Genomic DNA, 25,832 nt, shown 5'->3' on the forward strand with positions numbered 1-25,832 from the left:
TAGATGAGTAAACTGAATCTCAGAGAGATTATATGATTTATCCAGGTCACAGTCCTCTGGAGACAGGCCTGGATGCAGGTTCCTCACCTTGGTGGCTCACCTGGTGTCAAGTGCTGTCATTCCTTCTCACACTATTCACTGAGTAATAGAATAAATTCTAATCTAACTCTGCTCCTTTAGAATGGCTTTGTATTAGTCCATTCACTCTGCTAAAAAAGACATACCTGAGACTAGGCAATTTACAAAAGAAGAGGTTTAATTGGACTTACAGTTTCACATGGCTGGGGAAGTCTCACAATCATGGCAGAGGGCAAGGAGGAGCAAGTCACCTCCTACATGAATGGCAGCAGGCAAAGAGAGAGCTTGTGCAGGGTGACTCCCATTTTTCCAAACCGTCAGATCTTATCAGACTTATTCACTGTCATGAGACCAGCAGGGGAAAGACCTGCCTCTCTGATTCAGTTACGTCCCACCTGGTCCCTCCCGCAACACATGGAAATTCAAGATGAGATTTGGGTGGGGAAACAGCCAAACCATATCAGGCCTTCACTTATTTGCTTTCTTTTCATTTCTACAACCTATTTAGGTTAAATTTGGCTCAGTTTGAAAAACATGATCAACTCTCCTCTTTTCATCAAATTACCACACTTGAGCTTAAGGTCATAAGATAGGACAAAGTAGATGAAATACTATTATTAAAATATTTGACATTTCAATTAAGATATTTGAGGTGATAATCTTTGGTTATATGTGGTATTGTTTTCAGTTTACTGTGAATTATAATGCTGCTGGAACAGTCCAAACTAGCTGGGAGTTTAAATTTATTTTTTAATTTTTTTATTTTTTATAGAGATAGGGTCTTTCTATGTTGCCCAGACTGGTCTCAAACTGGGCAACATAGAGTCCCTAAGTGCTGGGATTATAGGCATGAGCCACCCACCTGGCCCAGCTAGGAATTAAAATTAGGGAAATTATAGTGAAATCTCCAGAAGCTGGAATGTTAAGAGATGTGTGGTAATTTGGTTAAGAAAGGTTTAAAAATTATCTATTGATAAAACACATTTCTGCTTTAATTTTAGTCCTTTATAATGAAAGTCTTTCTAAAATACATTAGCCTACTTTCTTTCTTTCTTTCTTTCTTTTTTTTTTTTTAGATGGAGTTTCGCTCTTGTTGCTCAAGTTGGAGTGAAATGGTGCAATCTCGGCTCACTGCAACCTCCGCCTCCCAGGTTCAAACAATTCTCCTGCCTCAGCCTTCCGAGTAGCTGGGATTACAGGCGCCCACCATCAAGGCTGGCTAATTTTTGTATTTTTAGTAGAGATAGGGTTTCACCACGTTGGCCAGGCTGGTCTCAAACTCCTGACTTTAAGTGATCCACCCGCCTCAGCCTCCCAAAGTGCTGGGATTGCAGGCATGAGCCACCGCGCCCAGCCAGCCTACTTTCTTTCTAGAGCAAATTCGGGAGGATAAACATTATTCAGTCTTTTTAAAGAAATGATTTAGGGGATAGGCACAGTGGCTCATGCCAGTAATCTCAGTACTTTGGGAGGCCGAGGTGGGTGGATCACTTGAGGCCAGGAGTTCGAGACCAGCCTGGCCAACATGGTAACACCCCCATCTCTACTAAGAAATACAAAAATTAGCCAGGCGTGATGGCATGTACCTGTAATCCCAGCTACTCAGGAGGTTGAGGTGGAATAGCTTGAACCCAGGAGTTAGAGGTTACAGTGAGCTGAGATTGCACCACTGCACTCCAGCTTGGGTGACAGCTCAAGACTCCATTTAAAAAAAAAATGATTTTCACAATTATTACATTAAACATTAGGTTTTTTTCATGATAAAGTATGGTAGATGCAGGTGTTTATGGTGTATGAGTATGAGTTAAGATATAGTCTAGGGAACCTGCTTAATTCCCTGCACATTCCAGATGATAAACATTAGTGCAGGTTTGTTAATAACTGAGAAAAAAACCAAAACTGTTAGAAGCTACCGAATTGTAGATATCTCATTTATTTATTAAATAAACACATAAGCACCTACTCATTACTCTTATGTAAAATGGAGCTAACAATATAACTTCTCCAAATCTATTGGAGTTGTTGGTTGAAGGCAACAGAAATGAACTCTGATTAACTTATCCAGAAAGCGAATATATTGAAAGAATATAATGTAGCCCACAGAATCTCTGGGAACAGTGGAGAACCAGGTTTGTAAAAGGTACAGGGCCATCCTTTAGGATGTCACTATTGGCACAGTTGCAGACCCTGGCTGCTACAACCACGCACACCATTGTGAATTACCACTCTCCATCACGGCATCTTTGCATCTCTTTGTCCAAATTCCAGGTTTCAGGTGAGAGCATCCAGTTGGCTTAGCCTATGTTCCATGTCATGCCTATACCCTAGCTGCCAGGTTGCGAAGTGAAGGACTTTGGCCTGCATCAGTTTCCAATGTGTGAGGTGGGCTTTGCCTCCACTAAGACTCAGAATGAAGGATTCTCCACAAGTAAGATGGCAGTACAGAAGTGAGGTAGGCAAAAAGCAAATACCACATTACCACATAGGGCTATGAAAATGTAGTGATACGATTTGAGTAAAATGTTTAGCACAGTTCTGGCACATACTATGCATTCAATAAATTTTAGCATTGTTATTTTTATTAATTCAATGAGGCAGGCAATGTACGAATCCAACTAATGTGCTAAGAAAATAATAGGAAAGGCTGAGCACTGTGGCTCACGCTTGTAGCCCCAACATTTTGGGAGGCCAAGGTAGGCAGATCGCTCAAGCCCAAGAGTTTGAGACCAGCCTGGGCAACATGATGAAACTCTAGTCTCTACAAAAGACCCATAAATTAGCCAGGCATGGCAGCACAAGCCTGTAGTCTCAGCTACTCAGGAGGCTGAGGTAGGGGTATCACCTGAGCCCAGAAGTTGAAGCTGCAGTGAGCTGAGTGCTACTGCACTACAGCCTGTGTGACACAGTGAGATGTCTCAAAAAAAAAAAAAAAAAAAAAGAAAATAATAGACCATTTAAAAAAATTATTATTATTATTTTTTGAGACAGATTTCAGTCTTGTCTCCCAGGCTGGAGTGCAGTGGTGCTATCTTGGCTCACTGCAACCTCCTCCTCCTGGGTTCAAGCTATTCTCCTGCCTCAGCCTCCCAAGTAGCTGGGATTACAGGCACCCACCACCAGGCCCGACTAATTTTTTGTATTTTTAGTAGAGATGGGGTTTCGCCATGCTAGGCAGGCTGGTCTCGAACTCCTGACCTCAGGTGATCCACCCGCCTCAGCCTCCCAAAGTGCTGGGATTACAGGTGTGAGCCACTGCGCCCGGCCTTTTTTAAATTTAAAAGCTCAGTATTTTGGAGAGTTATTAAAGAGAAAAACAGATACAAAAATGTAATTATAAAACCACATGTCTGGGCACAGTGGCTGATGCCTGTAATCCCAGCACTTTGGGAAGCTGATGTAGGAGTATCACTTGAGCCCAGGAGTTCAAGACCAGCCAGGGCAACATAGTGAGACCTCACATCTACAAAAAGTAAAATTAGCCAGGTGTGGTGGCGTGTGCCTGTAGTCCCAGTGACTGGGGAAGGTGGGGGATGAAGCAGGAGGGCACTTGAGCCCAGAAGGTCGAGGCGGCACTGAGGCATGATGGCACCACTGCACTCCAGCTGGGGTAACAGAGCTAGACTCTTTTCTTTTCTTTCCTTTCCTTCCCTCCCTCCCTCCCTCCCTCCTTCCCTCCCTCCCTCCCTCCCTCCCTTCCTTCCTCCCTTTCTTCCTCCCTTTCTTCCTTCCTTTCCTTCCTTCCTTTCTTTTCTTTCTCTTTCTTTCTTTCTCTTTCTTTCCTTTCTCTCTTTCTCTTTCTTTTCTTTCTCTCTCTCTTTCTCTTTCTTTTTCTTTCAAGAGAGGGGATCAGATATTGAGGATAGGGGGGTTCTTGCTAAAATGACTTGGCAAGGTTCTTGATAAAACTGGATTTCATAAGGAAGGGCACAGATGGACCTAGGAGAAGGTTCACAAGCCTAACTAAATTTTGGTCAAGCAAATATTCTTAGCCAAAGGCATCAAAACTTGGTAAAGGGGGTGACATAATCAGATTTTTGGGAGAGGGGTAACTCTCTAGGAGTGGTAGAGAGACTGAACTAGAAGGAGCAGAGGTAATGTCAAGAGTTTGGACAAAATAAGGTGACGGTCTGTACTAAGGGATGATGAGAATTAAGGCATCAACTTGGAAATGCCTTATGATATAGAATGAACTGGATTTGGTGACTCCAAAACTAGAGTTGAGGAAGGGAAAGAGTCCTGGGTGACTTAAAACCCAGAAACCAGTGTCTGGTAATACTATACATAGTCATAATAGGTCTGTGGCAAGGGGATTATCTGAGGCAGTGAGGAAGAAAAATATTAGACCTATGGGTGTTCAGCTTGCCTCACTTAAAAATCGGTGACATATGGCCATTTCCGGGTCCCTGTGTTGTGTCTTGGAGTCTGGAGCGATGAAGACCTCTGTGCTCTTAGGCAGGTCCTTGCTCTTTTCTTTATTGTTTTGGAATTCTTCTGGACTCAATCCAGCAATAATTTCAATGGTTGGTTTATTGAATAGTTTCAATAGTTTCTGATGATTGGTTGTTAGGATGAAAATAAGGCCCTTTGATAACAATGCAGACATTACAATTGGGGACATACACCTGGGAAATAACTGTCCTGTCATTTAACTGTTGTCATTTAACTTTGAGTTTTCTTATCTTGTCACTTCTTGTGAGATCAAGAAAATTATGTTCCAAAGAAACGATGCTGCCATATTCTTGGAGATCAGTTATACACCAATGTTGGATACTACCTACGAATTTCCAGTGGTTTGCTTTGCGAAGAGGCTTACATTTCCATCTGTGATGCATTTTGCAATGAGTGGGTTTGATGTCAATGCACTGAAAGACATCCCTCAGAAACAAAAGGACAAGAGTCATCAGCTCCACAAGAGTCATCAGCTCCCACACAAAGTAAAAAATGTGAACCTAATTTTAGCAGTGTTAATAAGGAGCAATTATCCATGAATCACTGCATCAATAATGCCTGTGTTATAACATCCTCTCCTCCTTAAGGCACAGGAGCAAGTGGTACATACTTGTCTGCAAACCAGTTTCATTAATACTGTTGTATCTGAGCAAAAATGAGTAGCAATATCTGTTACCAGTTTCATTACCTTTTGGAGTTTTGGATAACATATCTATACTGTGATGTTTATATATTTTAATGAGTTAATTTTCAGTGAAATTGTAATTCTAACTTTGCATGTGAAATCAAGTTCATACATAATAAAGCTTCCCTATAATAAAAAAGAGTTGGTGACATAGATGCAGTTGAAGCTGTTAAAGCGGATGTCAGCCAGGGAGGGTGTACAGCCCTTCACATACCTATGATATCTACTCCCACAAAAAAGATAAATGAAACCACAAAATTTTGCATATGATTTCAGGGGGATTTGTGGAGTTCCTATCTATGATAAAGGATCCATGGGTCTCAGTTAGAAATTCCTGGGATGGCACAAGAAGATCCAGGGTCTTACAAATATTTAACGAGTGACAGCAAAGCTGAAAAACTTAGTCATGTGCTGCATAGTGACAGTTGATTAATAACAGATTGCATATACACTGGTCCCATAGATTATCATATTTTTATCGTATTTTTTCTATGTTTAGATATGCAAATACTTCCCATCGTGTTACAGTTTTCTACAGTATTCACTAAAGTAATAAGCAGTACAGGTTTTTAGTCCAGGAGCAGTAGGCTATACTATATAGCCCAGAGAGTAGGTTATACTATCTAGGTTTGTGTAAGTCCATTCTATGATGTTCACACAAAGACAAAATCATCCAATGATGAATTTCTCAGAATGTATCCCCATGATTATGTGATGCATGACTGTAGAGATATGGAATCACTTGTTAAGTTTTTGTGACAAATAAGATGAGTTATATCCATCATGCTTAATGACAGCACGTGCAATTTTTCTTGAGACAGGGTCTCTGTTACCCAGGATGGAGTACAGTGGTGCGATCATGGTTCCCTGCAGTCTCAACCCTAAGCCAGGCTCAAAGGATCCTCCCACCTCAGCCTCCTGGGTAGCTAGGAATACAAGCCCACCTAATTTTCTGTATTTTTTTTTTTTTTTTTTTTTTTTTTTTTTTTTGTAGAGATGGGGTTTCACCATGCTCAAACTCTGGGCTCAAGTGATCTGCCCACCTTGGCCTCCCAAAGTGCTGGGATTACAGGCATAAGTGACAGAGCCCTGCCAGTGCATGCAGTTTCTTACAAGTGTCAACTCTCTTGCCAGTTGTTCATCCATCTGTCCCATGTATTCAATAGTAATACTAATGGTAGGCACTGCTTAATGAGTGACTACCATGTGAAAGCCACTCTGCCTGGCATTAGGGATGCAAAGATTAAGTCCCTCACTATGACCTTAAGGAGTTTTACAGTCCAGTTGGAGGACACTTACAAGTAAACTTAAGTAGCAATAGTGAAATATGTGTTTGAAGAGGTATGTGCAATGGGTGTTAAGTGAGAAATGGGAAACAGCACCAAAAAGCACCTAGGATTTGCACCAAGGGGGTTTAGGGAAAACTTCTTGGAGGGAACAAATAGGCTTTGTTCTGAAGGATTAATTGGATTTAGCTTGGCAATGCTCCAATGTAATAAATAGCATAGCTGTCTGTTCTGGGACACATAAGTACTTCAGAATGGCCTGAATATAAAGGACAAGAAATAGAGAAAGGCAGTGGGTAGAAATGAGACTGGAGAGGTAATGAGACTAGAAATGAGACTACGATACTGGATGCAAGGTCATTCCAAAGACAGGCAGGTAACACTGTGTGAGGAAGCCTGGTTTAAGACAGACAGCTGTGTGAGTTTTGGACCACAATGAATTGGGGACCTCATAACCAATGAAAACGCATTCACATTCAATTAGAAGAAAAAAACATGGTCAGGCACAGTGGCTCACACCTGTAATCACAGTGCTTTGGGAGGCCAAGGCAGGAGGATCGCTTGGGTCCAGGAGTTCAAAATCAGCCTAGGCAACACAGAAGATCCCTGTCTCTATAAAAAAATAAAAAATACAAACACTGCCTGGCATGGTGGCATGTGCCTATAGTCCTAGCTCTTCAGGTGGCTGAGGTGGGAAGATTCATTGAGCCCAGGAGGTTGAGGTTATAGTGAACTATGATTGCACCACTGCACCCCAGACTGGGTGATAGAGCAAGGCCCTGTCTCAAAAAGAAAAGCGGGGGGCGTGGTGGTTCACATCTGTAATCCCAGCACTTTGGGAGGCCAAGGCAGGCAGATCACTTGAGGTCAAGAGTTCGAGACCAGCCTGGCCAACATGGCAAAAACCTGTCAGTATTGAAAACATAAAAATTAGCCGCGTGTGGTAGTGCCCGCCTATAGTCGCAGTTACTTGGGAGGCTGAGGCAGGAGAATCACTTGAACCCCGGAGGCAGAGGTTGCAGCGAGCCAAGATCACACCTGTGCACTCCACCCTGGGAGACAGAGGGAGACTCTTTCTAAAAGAAAAAGAAAAGAAAAGAAAGAAAAAGAAGAGGAAAAAAGGAAATCCCCATTATGTTAGGCAAACAAAAACAGCCAGTTGTGACTGGTGGCTAAATCAAGAAGGATCTTACGAGACATCTTAAGTGGTTTGGACTTTACATCAAGAGTCAGAGAGTGCCATTACAGAAATTTAAATAGTGGAGTACATAAAAGACAAACTGATGACGTTGTAAAGACTGGATTAGAAGGGGATAAAACTGCGGCCTGGGAAAGTGGTTAGGTGACTAAGGCAGTATGCAATACTTGAAATGATAGTGGCCTGAAACAAGATAATGGTGATGGCTATAAAGAGGAATTTGATACATTAGAGAGATATTATAGAGCCAGAAGCAAAGGCACTCAGTAATGGATTGGAAGTGTGGGGCAAAGGAGAGAAAAAAAATCACGGAAGTCATTAGCTACAAAAAATCTTTAAAATGTATTGATTTCTCTAGAAGTGGTGGCTCACACTTGTAATCCCAGCACTTTGGGAGGCCAAGGTGGGAGAATCACTTGAGGCCAAGGTTCAAGACCAGCCTAGGCAACATAGCAAGCCCCTGTGTTTACCAACAACACCACAAAAAATTTAAGAAAATTTAAAAAAATGTATTGACTTCTATTGGTTTGCCAAATGAAGTTTAGTATTAAATCCAAAATTGAGTCAGAACAGTGAACTGAGGCAGCCATCTTCATCTTCTCCCTCTTTTTTTCAGTTTGTTTTGAAATTTAGTTTTATATACTTAAGACTTACCTTCTGGCAATTTGGAATTAAATTTCTGAGATTGCTGTAAATTATTTCCGTTCTTTGTTTCTCTTCCTCTTTCTTACTTCCCTATTTTATTTTTAATATTTTATTGTTTTAGTTGAATGCTAAAACATCTAATCAGAACTTAGTTTTTAAATTTCTCCACCCAGAGAGCCGTGGAGCCTTTAAGTATCAGAAATTTGTCTCCTTGCCAGAATCTTCTAGATTTCCAGAAGTTTCCAAGTCGCTAAATATAAATGTTAGAGAAAAACGTGTAATTCTCATGTGTAAGTAGGCTCTTTTTTTCAGCGGATACATTTAGCATTATAGTCAATTGTCATTTCCTTACTTTAAAAGCTGTTTTCATCGTAAAGGTGATGTTTTTTCACCACATAATTCAAATTTGCATAGGTACTTCATATTTTAAAAGGTGACTAACAGATACGTCACTTAATAAAACAGTAACATTTAAACGACTGAGAAGGTAGGGGCTCTAAAAAGTGAATGCGGCGGCGAGGGTGGGAGGGGGAAGAGGCAAACAGGTGCGAAATTCCCATCCCAAACCCCCTCCTACAACGACAGAATGGCAACTTAGTTGTGCAGGAAGATTCCTCCTTAGGAAGGGCAGCCCGGCCCGATCCCGAGCCGAGTGAACAGTGGTTCTTGCCGCAACCGCCACGCAGCCTAGCTGCCGCCCAAGCGCGGACACCTGGTTCCTGGGTCCCCCGCGCGGAGCTCCGGACTCCTCGCCCCCTCTCCGAACAACTTTCTCCCTGCTTGAACTGATTCTCGCTGTTGGCAGACTGCACAGTCACAGCATCCAGCCGGAGAGGACCTGCTTTGCCGGGTCTGGAAACAACTACCGCGGCAAATGAAGCCGTTTCGCTCTGGGAAGAACAACTCCAGGCTTGTCCAGGGCCAGTCCCTCCCTGCGCCGCAGGGCGCCTACCCCCGCCCCGGAGGCACTGCGCCGCGGGCGGGGCGACCCCGGGGGTCGCGCGCCCTCTGCCGGAGCGCGCCCCCTCCCAGAGCGCGCGCCCGGCGGCCTGCCGCGGTCCCGGCGCCCCCGCCCCCTCGGGCGCTCCGTAGCCGTGACGTGCACGCCGCAGTGCCGGGGACTCGGCGGGGCGCCGGCCGGCGGGCGGAGACCGACTCGGGATCTGTCCGAGCAGGAAGCCAGCCGCAGCCCGGCTGCTGTCGCCGCCCAGTCCTGGTGCCCGTCCCCGTCGTCGCCCTCTTCACTGGCCCTCATCACTTCTCACCACGCCCTCCAGCTTCACCCGCACAGGTAGCCCTGCCGCCGCGCACCTGCCTTCGCGCCCGCACCGGTGAGTGTCCCGGAGCCCCCGCTGCGAGACGTCGGCGCCTGGGTCTCGCGGTCCCCGGCCCGGCCTTGCTCCCGGGCCTCCTCGAGCAGCTCTGGGGCCGACGCTTCTGTTCACTGCCTGAGGACGCGGGTGGGAGAAGCAGGTGATGGGTGGGCCCTGGGCAGCGGTGGGGCCGGGGTGGTTCTCGTTTCCACCGAAAGACAGTCTCCTTTCATGGGTTCTCATCACCAAGGTCCCTTTGTGTTTCTTCCCTGGCTCCCAGGTAGAAGCAGAGCACTCAGGTGCCTAACTCGGACTTGGACACTCCGTGATAGTTTTATTTTCTCTTTTGTAAACACGCTTAAAATTCAGTGCAGGGAGAGCGTAATTTGTTCTGAGATGTGAAGATCAAATGATACCATTAATAGTCTAATCATGTAGGAGACCAGATTGAAACTTTCTAAAGCCTTATTCTTAGTCTCTAGGTGGTCCAGCACCTTGAGTATGTTAATTTACGGATATGCTACTGAACAATAACTTTTTTTGTTAATTTCCAAAAACTCCCGAAAACGATTAAAATGCGCAAATTCTGGGATTTTAAGTAGAACATAATTTGATGGGGTTATTACTAGAACATTCATGTTTAAAAGTATTTCCGCACAGTTTAAAAAATTCATTACATCTTTTTTTTTTTTTTTTGAGACGGAGCCTCACTCTGTCGCCTAGGCTGGAGTGCAGTGGCGCGATCTCCGCTCACTGCAACCTCCACCTCGCGGGTTCAAGCAATTCTCTGCCACAGCCTCCCGAGTAACTGGGATTACAAGCGCCCACCACCACGCCCGGCTAATTTTTTTGTATTTTTAGTAGAGACGGGGTTTCACCATCTTGGCCAGGCAGGTCTTGAAATCCTGACCTCGTGATCCACCCGCCTCGGCCTTTCAAAGTGCTGGGATTACAGGCGTGAGCCACTGCGCCTGGCCAAAAATTCATTACATCTTATCTGGCATGAAGTGATGTGGTGGAGGGATGCTTAAATCCTGATTTACAAGTATTAGTGAGAAATGAGGAGCACTGCCCTAACTTAATAGACTGTAGGGGCTAAAGAAGAGTTTTTTTTTTTTTTTTTTTAATGCTCTGGTGGTATAGAGGCAGTCTAAATAAAGTCAGAATTTGAGAGTTTTAAAAATTAATTTTTTTTGAGGCAGAGTCTCACTCTGTCGGCTCACTGCAACCTCCACCTCCTGGGTTCAAGCGATTGTCCTGCCCCAGCTTCCCAAGTGGCTGGGACTGCAGGCTCACGCCACTGCTCAGCTAATTTTTGTATTTTTAGTAGAGACGGGGTTTTGCCATGTTGGCCAGACTGGTCTCGAACTCCTGACCTCAGGTGATCCACTCGCCTCGGCCTCCCAAAATGCTGGGATTACAGATGTGAACCCCCGCACCTGGACTAAAAATTAACACCCTTAAGGTTTAGCTGAAACTTATCTTCACGCCATAAAACGTGAATCTTGAACTTGGACTGGTAGTGGTCATGGTACAAAGGTTGGCGGCAAAACAGCATTTCTGTACAAATTAACTGAATTTCCTAGATGTCTTGAGTTGTGGTTTTCAAACTGGAGAATGTTTAGTGAAAAAATTACCTTTGTGCCTTTTGCCCTTAATTGTAGAAACCGCCACAAATGTTTCAAAGTGGGCTATAGCCAGAGCTTGAAACCATGCCGCCGTTCAAAATAGCTCACCGACTTTTATATATACAGCTCATTTTGAATATTTTACGTTACTCAGGAATTGCATCCACATTGGTAAACAGAAGTCATTTTAATCTTATGTACATTTACCCACTACTTTTGTATTTTTTTGTGTGTGACATACTGTTTATCATTCTCTCATCTTTGTAAGTTATGATTTTGTTTTCAGAAACCATTGTAAATGTCAGTAACAGAAGTATGAATGACATTTAAGGAAAGATCGTGATTAAAAACTGTATAATATATAAAACTATGTATGGTATACATGTATATTCTTGGTTAGTGCCCAGAAACATGAGCAAGAAAAATGTAATGAACAATTACAATATTTAATGTAAATTAATGCAATTAAATATTGTATTAAAAACAAAAGATCATAAATCATAACCAGTAGGGATTATCTGAAATGGTTTTTTTCCCCTGTTTATGTTTACATGGTCAAGTTTTAAAATAACAGTGGCCAGGAAATCTGAGAGAGGCTGAGGGCTCTGTTCTCATCCTGTTGTGACTTTGCCTGGAGTCTGTGGTGTATCATGTAGCCCATTGTTTAGACAACCGGGCTGTATCTGGGTTCCAAAATGTAGCTTTCTTTAGAAAGTTTTAAAGACTTTGACCATGTGAGGCTTGAATAGATACAAACATCCAAACATTTGAAAAAAACTAACCCATTTTAACTTTCTGTTGATAGTTGAGGCTCCATTTTTGACATGTAAAATACCAGTTTTAAGAAGAGTTTACTAACCTCTGTGTAGTTTTCATTTTTATATATTAAAATATCTTATCTAAAAATAAAATATTTAAAAGTGTTATAACTTAAATACATCTCAGAGTTTATTTATTCATTTTTTTTTTCCCTCTGAGTTGGAGTCTTGCCCTGTCACCCAGGCTGTGCAGTGGCACGATTGCGGGTCTCTGTAACCTCAGGATGCTGGGTTCAACTGATTCTCCTGCCTCAGCCTCCTGAGTAGCTGAGATTACAGGTGCCCGTCACCACACCTGGCCAATTTTTGTATTATTAGTAGAGATGGGGTTTCACCATGTTGGCCAGGTTGGTCTCAAACTCCTGAGCTCAAGTGATTTTTCTGCCTTGGCCTCCCAAAGTGCTGGGATTGCAGTCTCATAGAGTTTAATTATGATCCCCGTAATGAGATATTTCATGGTAATTTGTGAACCGGTCCTTTGCTACTATCAGATTGTTGCACATTTATTAGGCATCTACTATAATTGGACAGATCACAGATTGAGGGGCTTGATCTACAAAATTTTCTAGGCTCATGGTCTTGTCCTTACACAGATGAGGAAGTCTAGGCTCAAAGAATTAAATGCTTGCTCCAGAAGGGCAAAGTCTGGATTCACACCTGAGTCATTTGGCCGCGAAGCCTGTGTTTTTTCCACCAGAACAATTTACCTTAGTTTCAGTTCACTTGGTGGACTGTTTAAACCGGCAAAACTGGTATTATGTCAAAGAATGTAATTCAAGGTTTGACAAAAGCATCCAGGAGTAGATGTGATAGGCCATGAATGTAGTTCTGGAACTAATTTAGAATCCTCTTTTTGTGTCTTCATTCTCAAGTTGACAGCCTTGAACAGTGATGCTGCTGCCTTCTCATTTTTCGTCTAGTTCTAGAACATTATATGTATTGTGCACATTTAACTTTGATAGGTTTATAAGAACTAGAATTAGATTGTAATGTTCCTGGTTAGGATAGAACTGTAAAATTTTCCCCTAATGAAAAAGATAGATTATTGCCCATAAATGCAGCAGCTATCCTTTAAATATTATGTAATTAATTCTCTAATCTTGAGAGGGGGACTTGTTTTTAGATTATGATTAAATTGTCACTTAGAAACTATTAGGACAAATCTTTTCTATGGTCTGTGGAATATCCCTTGAGCTGCAATAGACATAAATGACAAAAATGAGCATGTAAAGTCCATTTTTTTGTAGCAAACTAGGAATCATGCGTTTCAGCAGTAGGGTGTAGTTGGGTAAATGAGCAGAAGCAAGGTAGGAAGGCTCAGTTGGGTGGCTACCATTACGAGTTTTTTCATTATTTGCCTTGAACTATTAGGAATTTTTCATCTCAAGGATATTCATATTCAAGTATAAATATGAAACCACCACCTAATATAAATTAGTAATATTACTAATATAAATTGGTAATGGATGATCTGTGACATCCACATCAAGAACTAGAGTTAAATAAGCTTAAGTTCTCTTTTGGAGGCATTATATATATATGTGTGTATATATAATCTATATATTTATTAGGCATCTACCATAATTGGACAGATCACAGATTGAGGGGCTTGATCTACAAAATAATTTTCTGGGCTAATGGTCTTGTCCTCAAAGACCAAAAAGATGGATGAATGTCTTTTTCAACAAATATTTACTGAGGGCCCACTGTGTTTTAGATATGTCAAGTGTGAAATGATTCCTCCCTGTCCTGGCATATCTTTGGATTCAGGAAATGGTGCGCGCGCGCGCGCGCGTGTGTGTGTGTGTGTGTATATATATATATTTTTTTGGAGACAGGGTCTCATTCTGTCATCCAGGTTGGAGTGCAGTGGCATGATCTCGGCTTACTGCAGCTTCCATCTCCCAGGCTCAAGTGACACTCCCACCTCAGTCTCCCGAGTAGCTGGGACCACAGGTATATGTCACCATACCTGGCTAACTTTTTTGTATTTCTGGTAGACAGGGGATTTGCCATGTTGCCCAGGCTGGTCTTGAACTCCTCAGCTCAGATGATGTGCTGTCTCGGACTCCCAGAGTACTGGGATTACAGGCATGAGCTACCATGCCTTGCTGGCATTATATAATGTTCAGAGGAACCAGGATCTTTTGCATTTAAAATGGTTCTGATTTATTTGACAAATCTGAGTGGACTGGAATCTGTAAATATTTTGCAGTGTCTTTCTAGTTACTGTTTTCAAAAATTAGCTTGTTTTTCTTATTAATGTACGAATGACATAATGGTTTGAGAAATTACCATAAGTCCACCGAAAGTTTTCTCTGTGAGTACTGAAGCATAGAAAGTAAAACCTAAAGAAGAAATCTGGCATCTTTAGAAATCTTGCTGGTGCTAAAGAGAGAGGAAATAATTTTTTATACAGAAGGCATGTCTCAAGTGAAACCAAAACACCGAAGCACATTCCTTCAGTGTATATTCACATGGGGTAAATATCAAGCTGAGTAATGTGCACAAAGGAAACTCCTACAAAAACACAGTCATCTTTTGAGTATGTTAGGTCATTTGTTATTTTATTTGAAAATAACCTGGCTGAGGCACGGTGGTTCACACCTGTCATCCCAGCATTTTGAGAGGGCAAGGTGGGCAGATCACCTGAGGTCAGGAGTTGAGAGCAGCCTGGGCAACATGGTGAAACCCATCTCTGCTAAAAATACAAAAATTAGCTGGGTATGGTGGTGGGTGCCTGTAATCCCAGCTACTCGGGAGGCTAAGGCACGAGAATCACTTGAACCTGGCAGGTGGAAGTTGCAGTGTGCTGAGATTGTGCCACTGCAATCCAGCCTGGGCGATTGAGTGAGACTCCGTATCAAAAAAAAAAAAAAAAAAAGAAAAAAAAAAAAGAAAGTAAGCCGCTGCCTAACCTTTACAAAGTAATATATTTTGTGTGGCAGAATTTTTTGATTTCTAATATATGTGGATGAACACCTTTTTCAACAAATATTTACTGAGGGCCCACTGTGTTTTAGATATGTCAAGTGTGAACTGATTCCTCCCTGTCCTGGCATATCTTTGGATTCAGGAAATGGGAAGAGTTGCAGAGACAGGAAAAAATAAATAGAAATCATCCATTTAAAATCCAAAGACATATATGTCAAAAGCTATTAACATATTCATATGGCATTTTATTGCTTTAATATAATTGTATATGCATTTGGTCCTTAAAACAACTCAATGAAGTAGATTTAGTAAATTTATTCCTTTTCTATAGGTGAGGAAATGGAAACTCAAAAAATTAAAAATACTGACTGCTTGTGGTGGCTCACGCTGGTAATCCCAGCACTTTGGGAGGCTCAGGTGGGAGGATCACTTTAGCCCAGGAGTTTGAGAACAGCCTGGAGGTGAAACCCTTTCACAAAAAAATATTATACAAAAATTAGCTGGGTGTGGTGGTGCACGCCTATAGTCCTAGCTATGTAGGAGGCTGAGGTGGGAGGGTCTCTTGAGCCTGATAGGTCAAGGCTGTAGTGAGCCGTGATTGCACCACTGCACTCCAGTCTAGGTGACAGAGCAAGATCCCATCTCTAAATAAATAAATACATTACTTAAAATTAAGTAACTTGTTCAAGGTCAGTGTGGCTACTTAGAAGCATTGATTCTCTGTGTAGTCCCAAAGTAGTAAGTCCTCCCCTTTCCCCCTATTGCTTATGTATTTAACCTCACCTTATGGCTTCAAGTCAGGTGGTTCAGGAAGTTCTTAAAACTTAGGGTCACTAAAATGGTGATTGTTAAATTGTTACAGGTTATTTTTTTTAATGGAAGGTAGAAGATGAGCATGATGCATCATTATGGAACTACTTTAACATTTTTAATAGATTGCTAGACTGAAATTGGTAATTAGCTGTTCTAGTTGGAGAATTTTTAAAGAAAACCAACAGTTAGTTAAAAGGAAGGAGAAAAATGTTCTGGGGGAATTTCGAAAATAACTTTTGTTACTTTGTGCATTGGTAGTGATCTGATAGTTACAACTGTTGTTGTAAAGACTCACTAAAGAACTGTGTGTGTGTGTCTGTGTTGGTTCCTTTATGTCTTCGTTTATATACAACATACTTGAGTGTCTACCACGGACCAGGCACTATTCTAAGTGCTAGGGATACAGTGATTAAATTAAGACCAAGCCCCTGTACTGACGTTTTATTGTTGTTTTGAGTTAAGTTAATTATAGACTCTTCATACTAGGATGTAATCAACAGGGCTGACCCTAAAGTTGGGAAATAGACAGTTGTCAGAGTGGTGCAATTTGAGGGCTACTGCATGACTTATTTGCTCTGGAATATTCTACTCCTAACCTGTCTGTCAAAGACTCCCAGACTATTGGGTTATGGCACTGTTACCAACCTGCTTTGATAAATGTATGTTCCATCATTTGTCACACTTTCAGCAAAGAAAAGTGAGATAAAATAAGTGAGAACTAGAGTTGAACACGGTGATGCGTGCCTGTAGTCCCAGCTACTCAGGAGGCTAAGGCGGGAGGAATGCTTGAGCCCAGGTGTTCCAGGCCAGCCTAGGCAACGTAGCCACATTCTGTCTCAAAAAAACCAACAACATGCAAGCAAAAAATAAATGGGAGTAGGATTGATATGTTGGTGTTGAAAGAGAAGAGGTTAGCAAAGTATAATTTTAATAGCAGCTATTGTTTTTTCTTTTTTTGAGACAGAGACTTGCTCTGTCACCCAGGCTGAAGTGCAGTGGTGTGATCTTGGCTCACTGCCACCTCCACCTCCTGGGTTCAAGAGATTCTCCTGCCTCAGCCTCCCAAGTAGCTGGGATTACAGGTGCTCGTGACCATGACCGGCTAATTTTTGTATTTTTAGTAGAGATGGGGTTTCACCATGTTGGCCAGGCTGGTCTTGAACTTGAGGTGATCTGCCCATCTTGGCCTCCCAAACTGCTGAGATTACAGGCGTGAGCCATCGTGCCTGGCCGATAGCAGCTATTGTTTATTGAGCTTTTACTACCATGTTAGATACTATGCCAAGTGAGTACTTTTGTATACATTAGCTCAATCACTGTCACCTCAGTGGTGTTGGTGTTATGACCTTCATTTTACAGATTAGGAAACTGAGGGGCAGAGCTGTTAAATTTCCTCAGGCTTATTTGGTGGTGCTGGAATTTGGGTCTCTGTTAGGTCTAAGCATGTAGTAGATACTAATGTGGAAGGGTACTTATGTGTGTGTGTATATATATGTATACACACACACACACATAGAGACAGACTTCTGATGTTCTATTAGGATGTGTGACACGTCACGGAGGTGGGAGTGATAGGTGTGGGGAGTCAGGATAGCTTGTTGGGTGAGGGGTGGGAATTGGGGTTGGGAGGAGATGGGAGAGTATTACTTGCCTGACTACTTGGTTGTCAGGCTTAATCCTCTCTCTGACAGCCCTGGGGCTCCAGAGTTGCATTTAAGCACAATGCTTTCTTGTCCAGCTCCTGGGTAAGAGGATAGGCAGACCTGAGGCAATCCTGTCATTTATTAACTTGGTCAAATTATTTCATTTATCTGGGCTTCAGTTTTATCATCTGTAAATGGAAGTAACAATATTACCTACCTGGTGTGGTTCTTGTGAGGATTGAATTAAATAATAATACATGTAAAACACAGATCACACTGGCTAGCACATATTGTGCATTCATTATTATTGTTGTTACTGTTTTTTTTTTTTTTTGGCCATATTTAATGTGGAATTTTCAAACAAAAGCAAGAAAAGCAATATATTAGTGATTTGGTTGGAATCTTGAAGTTGGCTTTCTTTTTTTTGGAGATGGAAACTCGTTCTGTTGCCCAGGCTGGAGTGCAGTGGCACGATCTTGGCTCACCACACCCTCCGCCTCCTGGGTTCAAATAATTCTCCTGCCTCAGCCTCCCGAGTAGCTGGGACTACAGGCACATGCCACCATGCCCAGCCAATTTTTGTATTTTTAGTAGACACAGGGTTTCACTATGTTTGCAAGCTTCCCTTTTGATTTATGTGCACACTGGAATTAGAGAACTACTGGCTTAAACTTTTTATCTTATGGTTAGGGAGGGCTTCAACAAGAATAACAACAATTTGTTTGGGTTAACCAGGCAGTGTGTGGTAGAGGGAAGTGAAATATGTTACCAGAATCTCTTCATTGACTTTTTTTTTTTTTTTTTTTTTTGAGATGGAGTGTGGTGGTGCAATCTCGGCTCACTGCAAGCTCCAACTCCTGGGTTCACGCCATTCTCCTGCCTCAGCCTCCCAAGTATCTGGGACTACAGGTGCCCACCACTACCGCTGGCTAATTTTTTTTGTATTTTTAGTAGAGATGGGGTTTCAGCATGTTAGCCAGGATGGTCTCAATCTCCTGACCTCGTGATCCGCCTGTCTCGGCCTCCCAAAGTGCTGGGATTACAGGTGTGAGCCCAGCCCACTGACTTTTTTTTTTAAGCTTATTTGGGGCTTATAGCATTTATATGGAGAAGACAATGCAGTGTTAAATTTCGCACCTAAATTAAATTGTAGTGACTGTTTCAGCTTTTTTTTTTTTTTTTTTTTTTTTTTGAGATGGAGTCTTGCTCTGTCACCCAGACTGAAGTGCAGTGGCGTGATCTTGGCTGTCTGCAAGCTCCGCTTCCTGGGTTCACGCTATTCTCCTGCCTCAGCCCCCCGAGTAGCTGGGACTACAGGCGCCTGCCACCACGCCCAGCTAATTTTTCTTATTTTTAATAGAGACAGGGTTTCACTGTGTTAGCCAGGATGGTCTCGATCTCCTGATCTCATGATCCGCCCGCCTTGGCCTCCCAAAGTGTTGGGATTACAGGTGTGAGCCTCTGCACCTGGCCTGAGCTTTTTAACTAGCTTCATTTGGAGGTGATTAGTTGTGTTAGTTAAGAATTGTTACTTTTTAATAATTATACATATAGTAAAAATATATAAATACATGTTTGTGTAGATCTTTTTTAAATTTTTTTTTGAGATGGAGTCTCACCCTGTTGCCCAGGCTGGAGTGCAGTGGCATGATCTCAGCTCACTGCAGTCTCCCCCTCCCAGGTTCAAGTGATTCTCCTGCCTCAGCCTCCTGAGTAGCTGGAATTACAGGCATGTGCCACCATGCCCAGCTAATTTTTGTAGTTTTAATGGAGACGGGGTTTCACCATGTTGGCCAGGCTGGTCTCGATCTCCTGACCTCAGCTGATCCACCCGCCTCACTCTCCCAAAGTGCTGGGATTACAGGAGTGAGCCACAGTGCCTGGCCGTTTCTATAGATCTTAAAAACTGTTAAAAACTTAGATTTCTTAAGATAGTGTGCTGTTGAATAATCAGACTTGGTATTGTTAGTCTTATCAGGCAAAGTCCCAAAAGGAAAGAGATTTTACCTCAGTGGTTCACGTGAAGAGGCTATTTGCAGAGGTTAGAGAACAAACAAGTGTGGTTAAGTGCTCAGGGATTAGAAACAGTAAGAAACTCCTAGTTCTTCAGAAATTACCAGAGCCGAAAGCTGGCATTGTGGAGGAGGGCTAGAGGGAGCTGCGGTTTTGAAGCAGGAGGGGCATGAAGGGAGGTTCCCTGATCTCTCCTCCCTCTTCCTCCAAGTCTCCACCAGTGACTTACTTTACTAGAACCCAGCTGGGGAGCCCAAATGATTTTTTTTTTTTTAAGGCTCATTCTTCCAGTGCAAGAGCAGAGAAGGAATTGAGGATGTAAGGGAGCAAATGGAGATTAACTAGGACATTATTTAGAACTTTTCGGGATTTGTAGCATTTCCTTGGTACATTTAAAAAAACTTGTAGCATTGTGATACATCTGCAAAATGCTTGGGACTAATTGTTTTATACATGCTTTGAGAAATAGTTTAATCACTTTCTCATTTAACCGAACAATTATTTTAGGAACTTTTGATGATCCATATAACCCAACAAGAAACATAATCTAGGTCTGTTAACACAAAGCACTTCTGTTAATACATTGTTACACTTTGCTGAGGTTTTCTGAAATTTTCTTCACTAGGCAGTCCTGGTTTAGTGGAATACATGTTTCATTCATTAAAAATCTTTAGTGACTAAATTAAAAATATTTTGGCAATAAGTCTTTTGCTTTTCTGGTATTTATACTTCGTATTCACCTGGATTTTTTTTGACAACAAGAACGCTAGAACATAGTGTTGATATGGTAATAGTTAATGGAAACAAGACTTTTGGGAAATAGTTGTTCATCCTTCCGAAGTCCTTTTGAGGACACATTAAATTTCTGTATAAATCTGTTGCAATTTGCTGTTATCATGCAGTAGCTGATATTTTGCTAATGCCGATTTTACCTAGTTAATCTTAGTTCTGGCGAAAAGTTTGTGCTCTTTATTTCGGATAGATTCCTTAGGGGTTACTAAAGAAAATGTTTTCTCTTCTTAAAGAGATGGTATGAACGATTCTAGGGATATAAGTAATACTCCCCCCAAAACAATGAGATTATGACTTATATTTTCTTTCTTCTCTTGAGGATTCCAGTTAAAAAGAAGTACAAGATCTTACTCAGATTAAGCAGCAGCTAAAGAGGGCCTTGTTCATGACCTCCAGAAAAGGAAGAGCCATATTGTGCAGGGCTGAGCAAATTAATAAACATCTGGCTGTGAGAATTTAGCATATAAATAAAGTATATTTCTGGATATAAATGTTATAACTGAGTTAAAAAAACAAACAAATGTGTTTCCCAGCTTGTCTTTTTTAAAGCGTATGGTGAAAATGAGAAACAGGTTTGGAATCAACTGAATAAGACCTGTACACCTGTGATTAGAAACCAACCATTTAGATGTTTTCTCTGTAAGTGGGCTTTTTTTTTTTTTTTTTTTTTTTTTAAAGGAGTGATTTCAGACTTTTGTGGGATCTTCTAAAAACATATTGTTTATCTGGATTTGACATTGATGGAATTAGTATCCCGCAGGAGATATTTGAGGCTCTTAGTTTTTCCATGTTGTATTCTTTGAATTTCTTTGATTTGAGGATTGAGTTATTCCAGAAAGAACTTTTCTCTTCTTCCTTGTTATTTTTTTTCTAAAATTAGATGAACCAGCTGTGTTTTGGTTTGTGGGCATGATTTGCTGTCTGTTATCCTTTTGGTCTTAGTATCTGGGGGAAGAACAAAGAACCTGTGTGTGTTTTGAAGAGGAATGTATTAGTTTCTCTGCTCTCGTTCATCATGGTTGATCTTTAAGATGAGAAGAATGAAGAAAATACTTTATGTATTTATTATTCTTGTGCTTGATGTTTCGAACAAAACCGTGGCTTGTATTGGCCACTGAGATGATGGAGAAAACAGATGAATGTAAAGTGAAAAACTAGTCATCACGTATTCAAATAGCTAATTAAAGAGGTTTATGTTAAAGAAAGATTTTCTTTCATGTATGGGAGGAGGGAAAAGAAGGATGGAAATTGAATGAGTTTGACCATATGACCAGCTGTCATGACAGATGTTTTAGCAACCAGAAAGTACTTATTTCAATCAGAATTTAATGTTATATTTTATGGGGATGCATTCTACTAATAAGCCTTTTTTTTTTTTTGAAGGAAAGTGAGGATAAGTTAGGAATTTATAAACCAATTTGGTGATTTAGTAAGTCATTAGTAAAAATGGAGATAGCCTGGTGGCTGCATACAGTGATGCTAGTATGTTAGCAAATGGGCTGTTAAAACACACACACACACACACGCACACATACACACACACATTTTTTCCCCCTTTTTGCCAGATGTGCAACTGTATACAGAGAGCTATTATTTATTAAAGATGTGTTTCTGGAACTGGCCCAGAGTATCATGGACTTTGATCCTGTTTTCTAGGTTTCTGCTGTTTAGTATATAACACTGATATAGATGAGTATTTTCAGAACATGTGGACAACAGAGTAGGTCAGCATGATTGAACAGTGAAAGGTTTATGTCAGATGGGTTGGGGTAGCAGTATATTGTAATGATGGACTGAATGAGTGATCTAAAATCATCCTAGCACAGTATAATTATAACAATTTTTTTCTTTTTGAGATGGAGTCTCACTCTGTCTCCCAGGCTGGACTGCAGTGGTGCAATCTCAACTCACTGCAAGCTCCACCTCCCAGGTTCACGCCATTCTCCTGCATCAGCCTCCCGAGTACCTGGGACTACAGGCGCCCGCCGCCATGCCCAGCTAATTTTGTTTTTGTATTTTTAGTAGAGATGGGGTTTCACTGTGTTAGCCAGGATGGTCTCAATATCCTGACCTCATGATCTGCCCACCTCGGCCTCCCAAAGTGCTGGGATTACAGGCGTGAGCCCCTGCGCCTGGCCATGATTATAAGAATTCTTGAGGGCCAATTATATACCGTCTCTTTGAGTGTTTTGCAGTTATTTTCTCATTTAATTCTCACATTGACCCTATGAGGTGACTATTCTTATTATCCCATTTTATAGCTGAGAGAGCTGAGGTCTAAGTGATTTGAGAAGGTGATAGAAGTAGTAAGGAGTAGAGTCAAAAGATGCTTTCAGATGGTCTGGCTCCAGAGTCTGTGCTCCATTTAGAATTCTAAGCTCACTTTTTCTGTATGCTCTTTTAAACACTCAGAGCTTTGAAAATCCCTTAAGGGTTAATCTGTTCTGTTTTTATCTGCCTACACAAAGAATAGTAAAATGGTGACAATCGTGCATCTATGGCCCACTTTCAAGTCCAGGGGAGACAGTTCTTCTGTGATACCCACTTTCCTTCTGAGCCAGACTCACTCTCAGATTTCTGCTCTACACAGGGCTCCAGCCTCCCCTGCCAGTGGATGAGAGAGGGGAGAACTCCTAGACCCAAATCTAAGCCATTGTCTACAGCTCTTGTCTTTTAAATCTCTTAACAACTACCTGTTTTAGTTATATACCTGTTATAATTATATACTTGATGTATGTGCTTTAGGCAAATGTATTGCTGTAAAGTTTTGTGTAAATTAAATAATGAATTGAATTGAAATTTAAATTTTTTTTTTTTTGAAGAGACGGGGATCTTACTGTGTTGCCCAGGCTGGTCTTGAACTCCTGGCCTCAAGTGATCCTCCTGCCTTGGCCTTCTAAAATGCTGGGATTATAGGCGTGAGCCACTGCATCTGACCTGTAATTTATTTATTTTATTTTTTTTTATTTTTGAGATGGAGTTTTACTCTGTTGCCCAGGCTGGAGTGCAGTGGCGTGATCTCGACTCACTGCAACCGCGACCCTCCGAGATCAAGCGATTCTCCTGCCTCAGCCTCCTGAGCAGCTGGGATTATAGGCACCTGCCCCACACCTGGCTAATTTTTGTATTTTTTTAGTAGAGACGGGATTTCACCATCTTGGCCAGGCTGGTCTTGAACTCCTAACCTCATGATCCTCCCCCCTTGGCCTCCTAAAGTGCTGGGATACAGGTGTGAGCCACCGTGCCCGGCATAATTTTTTTATTATTCTGGGAAAGCTTCGTATTTAAAGGATCTCAGTGATAATTTCTTTTGTAAAGAGAAGAATCTTTGTATAAAACAAGTGATTGCTTTTCTAGATTATATTAATAAAATATGGATTTTTCACATATTACTTTTGCATAAACATAGTTCTAGCGATATAAACATGCCAAAATGAAATTTGATCTTACATTGTACTTCATATTACTAACAAAAAAGGATTGAATAATAATTTTTTTCCTTGAATAAATGTCACTTGTTGGATTTGCACTAAAATGTACTTTGGTAGGCTTATCTACAGTAAGAATAATATTCTTTTGAGCAGTAGGTTGAGGTTCAGTATGTAACACCATAGTATATTATTTTGTTATAAAATTCATTAGGTAAATGCTAGAGTTCTACTTAAGTGCTAGAATCAGTATTTTATAATTCTGAAATAAATTATCTGAAAATAAAAAATTTTAGAGCGATAACTTAAAAATTTATAGTTGAAAGACAAACTATTCTTTGGAAAAACATTTTTGTGTAACCCTGGGTAAAATATTTGTTTCCTGTAGTTAATATAATGCTAATGAGGTCTTGATCCCAGACTCATTGTGATTTGTGCTCTGTCTGTAAACGCTCAACAGTGACTACTTTGTAACCTAATTAATAGATCCAGTGGCCTCATTTAGAGCATTATTCTTTTCCAGCCTCTTCAGCTATTTCTTTTTTTGTTTTTTAGAGATAGAGTCTCACTCTCATCCAGGCTGGACTGCATTTGCACTATTATAGATCATGGCAGCCTCGAACTCCTGGGCTCAAGTGATCCTCCACCTCAGCTTCCCAAAGTGCTGGAATTATGGATGTGGGCCACCATGGCTGGTCTCTAAACTCTTATTGTGTGATTCAAAGTCCTTCGTGACCTAATCTTGGCCCACTTTTTCACTATAGCACTCATCACACTCTGCCATTCTCCTTCGCTCTAGCCCTGTTGGCCTCTTCCCCAAACATGTCTCCATTCTCCTTTCTCATTAGTCTTGTTCAAACAAACCCTTTGTCTGGAGTGCACTTTTCTTTAGTCATTCTTACCCATCTTTCAGTACCTGCTTGAATTAAATCTTTGAAAGTAGCCACCACAAATTTACTATTTGGGATTATACTGGTATTATAATGTACATCAGAGGTTATGTGATGTATGTGTATCTTCCTTCATTCTTGTCTACTCTAACTAGATTGTGAATTACTAGAGGGTATAAACTGCCTAGCAAGAGGCTTTGTAAGGTTTTGTTTGATCAGTGGATCTCAGATCTCAGAACATTTTTACACATTTAAAAATTACTGAAGACCACATAAAGATTTTGTTTATGTGGATTATATCTATTAATATTCACTGTATTAGAAATTTTAAAATGATTTGATCTAGGCCAGGCACTTTCAGAGGCTGAGGCAGGCAGATCACTTGAGGCCATGAGTTCAAGACCAGCCTGGCCAACATGGTAAAACCCTGTCTCTACTAAAAATACAAAAATTAGCAGATCTTTCAAATTTAGATGATATCAAACAATTACATTCTTTTTTTTTTTTTTTTGAGACGGAGTCTTGCTCTGTCGCCCAGGCTGGAGTGCAGTGGCGCGATCTCGGCTCGCTGCAAGCTCCGCCTCCCGGGTTCACACTATTCTCCTACCTCAGCTTCCTGAGTAGCTGGGACTACAGGGGCCCACCACCACGCCCAGCTAATTTTTTGTATTTTTGATAGAGACGGGGTTTCACCATGTTAGCCAGGATGGTCTCGATCTCCTGACCTCGTGATCCGCCCACCTCGGCCTCCTAAAGTGCTGGGATTACAGGCTTGAGCCACCATGCCTGGCCAAAAATTATATTCTTAGTATAAACTTCTTTAATTATTGGAAGGCTTTTATAGCCACGGGGGCAGATAGAAGGTCTACTTTTGTGCTTTTCACTTGAAGGCTCAAATTTTATCATTATAACTTTAAGTACAGTGACTACTGGTATGTTTTGGTGCCACTGCCTTGATACTAGTGCAAATGTAACCACAGTGAAAAAGACAAATGTCTCAGTATTATTATGAAAATAGTTGTGACCTTTTTTACCCTCTGAAAGGGTCCATTGGCTATACATAAAGAGAACTGCTGGTCTGAATAATTGTCCTCCTGAGTTGTGAATGTGTTCAGGTTTCATGAATACTAGATAGGTAGAAACCTAGAATGTTAGAATTGGACATTATCCTAGAGTTAATTTAATTCCAATTCCATACAAGAACTTGAGGAAACTGGTT

The 25,832-nt window shown here is 41.3% G+C and overlaps 1 protein-coding gene across 6 annotated transcripts in view; it reads left to right on the plus strand.

The window, feature by feature from the left end:
• Positions 1-9,430: 9,430 nt before the first annotated feature.
• MYO6 (myosin VI) overlaps positions 9,431-25,832 on the plus strand; it is a 172,062-nt gene continuing 155,660 nt past the window's right edge. For 2 of the 6 annotated variants that reach the window (XM_010372237.2, XM_010372240.2), the window contains exon 1: positions 9,431-9,672. The gene's annotated coding sequence lies outside the window, so the exon portion shown is untranslated. The remainder of the gene's footprint in view (positions 9,673-25,832) is intronic. The other 4 variants (XM_010372241.2, XM_010372242.2, XM_010372238.2 and 1 more) reach the window with 2 other exon arrangements.

Source organism: Rhinopithecus roxellana, chromosome 4, assembly GCF_007565055.1.
Source record: "Rhinopithecus roxellana isolate Shanxi Qingling chromosome 4, ASM756505v1, whole genome shotgun sequence".
Taxonomy (NCBI): Eukaryota; Metazoa; Chordata; class Mammalia; order Primates; family Cercopithecidae; genus Rhinopithecus; species Rhinopithecus roxellana.